The sequence below is a fragment of the Arachis ipaensis genome, chromosome B8, assembly GCF_059453495.1.
Source record: "Arachis ipaensis isolate K30076 ecotype BB chromosome B8, ASM5945349v1, whole genome shotgun sequence".
Classification (NCBI taxonomy): domain Eukaryota; kingdom Viridiplantae; phylum Streptophyta; class Magnoliopsida; order Fabales; family Fabaceae; genus Arachis; species Arachis ipaensis.
The window spans coordinates 109,002,964-109,006,269 of record NC_142443.1 but is presented as its reverse complement, the minus strand read 5'-3'; the positions used below and the strand labels follow the sequence as shown (position 1 = coordinate 109,006,269).

Here is a 3,306-nt window from a genome sequence, read left to right as displayed (position 1 = left end):
AACAGAATTGCAAGTTTTATGGACTTCCATCCGAAGATCCTTTTCAGTTCTTAACTGAATTCTTGCAGATCTGTGATATTGTTAAGACCAATGGGGTTGATCCCGAGGTCTACAGGCTTATGCTTTTCCCGTTTGGTGTAAGAGACAGAGCTAGAGTATGGTTGGACTCTCAACCTAAGGATAGCCTGAACTCTTGGGATAAGCTGGTCACGGCTTTCTTAGCCAAGTTCTTTTCTCCTCAAAAGCTTAGTAAGCTTAGAGTGGATGTTCAAACCTTCAAACAGAAAGAAGGTGAATCCCTCTATGAAGCTTGGGAGAGATACAAGGAACTGACTAAAAAGTGTCCTTCTGACATGCTTTCAGAATGGACCATCCTGGATATATTCTATGATGGTCTGTCTGAATTATCAAAGATGTCATTGGACCATTCTGCAGGTGGATCCATTCACATAAAGAAAACGCCTGAAGAAGCTCAAGAACTCATTGACATGGTTGCAAATAACCAGTTCATGTACACTTCTGAAAGGAATCCTGTGAATAATGGGACGCCTATGAGGAAGGGAGTTCTTGGAATTGATACTCTGAATGCCATATTGACTCAGAATAAAATATTGACTCAGCAAGTCAATATAATTTCTCAGAGTCTGAATGGATTGAAGGAATCATCCAACAGTACTAAAGAGGCATCTTCTGAAGAAGAAGCTTATGATCCTGAGAACCCTGCAATAGCAGAGGTGAATTACATGGGTGAACCCTATGGAAACACCTATAATCCCTCATGGAGGAATCATACAAATTTCTCATGGAAGGATCAACAAAAGCCTCAACAAGGCTTTAATAATGGTGGAAGAAACAGGTTTAGCAATAGCAAGCATTTTCCATCATCCACTCAGCAACAGACAGAGAATTCTGAGCAGAATCCATCTAGCTTAGCAAATATAGTCTCTGATCTATCTAAGGCCACTTTAAGTTTCATGAATGAAACAAGGTCCTCCATTAGAAATTTGGAGGCACAAGTGGGCCAGCTGAGTAAAAGAGTCACTGAAACTCCTCCTAGTACTCTCCCAAGCAATACAGAAGAAAATCCAAAGAGAGAGTGCAAGGCCATTGATTTAACCATCATGGCCGAACCTACAAAGGAGGGGGACGTGAATCCCAGTGATCAACGAGGAGTTTCTCTCTGAGGAACCAAAGGAATCTGAGGTTCATCTAGAGACCATAGAGATTCCATTGAACCTCCTTATGCCATTCATGAGCTCTGATGAGTATTCTTCTTCTGAAGAGAATGAAGATGTCACTGAAGAGCAAGTTGCCAAATACCTTGGTGCAATCATAAAGTTGAATGCCAAATTATTTAGTAATGAGACTTGGAAAGATGAACCTCCCTTGCTCACCAATAAACTGAGTGATTTGGATCAACTGAGATTGCCTCAGAAGAAACAGGATCCTGGAAAGTTCTTAATACCTTGTACCATAGGCACCATGACCTTTGAGAAGGCTCTATGTGACCTTGGGTCAGGGATAAACCTCATGCCCCTCTCCGTAATGGAGAAACTAGGAATCTTTGAGGTGCAAGCTGCCAGAATCTCATTAGAGATGGCAGACAACTCAAGAAAATAGGCTTATGGACTAGTAGAGGACGTGCTAGTAAAGGTTGAAGGCCTTTACATCCCTGCTGATTTCATAATCCTAGACATTGAGAAGGATGAAGATGAATCCATCATCCTTGGAAGACCCTTCCTAGCCACAGCAAGAGCTGTGATTGATGTGGATAGAGGAGAATTGATCCTTTAACTGAATGAGGACAACCTTGTGTTTAAAACTCAAGGATCTTCTTCTGTAACCATGGAGAGGAAGCATGAAAAGCTTCTCTCACTGCAGAGTCAACCAAAGCCCCCGCAGTCAAACTCTAAGTTTGGTTTTGGGAGGTCACAACCAAACTCTAAGTTTGGTGTTGAGCTTCCATATCCAAACTCTAAGTTTGGTGTTGGGAAGTCTCAACAATGCTCTGAACATCTGTGAGGCTCCATGAGAGCTCACTGTCAAGCTAATGACATTAAAGAAGCGCTTGTTGGGAGGCAACCCAATGTTATTTAATCATATTTATTTATTTTCTATTGATTTCATGTTTTATTAGATTGATGATCATGTGGAGTCACAAAATCTACTGAAAAATTGAAAACAGAATGAAAAACAGCATTGAAAATAGCACACCCTGGAGGAAGGGCTTACTGGCGTTTAAACGCCAATAAGGAGCATCTGGCTGGCATTTAACGCCAGAACAGAGCATGAAACTGGTGTTAAATGCCAGAAACAAGCAACAGTCTGGCGTTTAAATGCCAGGATTGCACCCAGAGGAAAGCTGGCATTAAACGCCATAAACAAGCATCAGACTGGCGTTTAACGCCAGAAACATGCACCATACTGGCGTTTAACGCCAGAAACATGCTATGGACTGGCGTTGAACGCCCAAAACAAGCATGGAAGTGGCGTTTAACGCCAGAAACATGCTGCAGTCTGGTGTTAAATACCAGGATTGCATATATAGAGCGTTTTACACGTCTAAAAGGTGCAGGGATGAGAAATCCTCAAACACCTCAAGATCTGTGGACCCCACAGGATTCTCTCAGGATCTGTGGACCCCACAGAATCCCCACCTACCTTTCTTCTCTCCTCTTCACACCTTTTTATAACTCTCTTCCCCAAATACCCCTCACCAATCAACTCAATCACTCTTCCCTATAACCTCTTCACCACTCACATCCATCCCCTCTTCCCCAAAAACCCCACCTACCTTTAAATTCAAAATAATTTCCCTCCCAAATCCAACCCTAAATGGCCGAACCCTAAACCCCCCCTCCACTCCTATATAAACCTCTCATTCCATCTTCATTTTCACACAACAAAACCCTCTCTTTCTCCCCTTGGCCGAAACCATCTCTCTCTCCCTCTTCTCCATTTCTCTTCTTCTTCTACTTCTTTCTTTCTTCTTTTGCTCGGGGACGAGCAAACATTTTAAGTTTGGTGTGGTAAAAGCATAGCTTTTTGTTTTTCCATAACCATTTATGGCACTTAAGGCCAGAGAAACCTCTAGAAAGAGGAAAGGGAAGGCAATTGCTTTCATCTCTGAGTCATGGGAGATGGAGAGATTCATCTCAAAGGTCCATCAAGACCACTTCTATGAAGTTGTGGCCAAGAAGAAAGTGATCCCTGAGGTTCCTTTCAAGCTCAAGAAGAATGAGTATCCGGAGATCCGACTTGAAATCCAAAGAAGAGGTTGGGAAGTTCTCACCAACCCCATTCAAC

The 3,306-nt window shown here is 42.5% G+C and overlaps 1 non-coding gene across 1 annotated transcript; it reads right to left on the bottom strand.

Moving 5' to 3' along the window:
• Positions 1–251: 251 nt before the first annotated feature.
• LOC148549201 (small nucleolar RNA R71) lies at positions 252–359 on the bottom strand. The gene has a single exon (XR_015898653.1). It is a non-coding gene; the product is annotated as a small nucleolar RNA R71 (small nucleolar RNA).
• Positions 360–3,306: the final 2,947 nt, after the last annotated feature.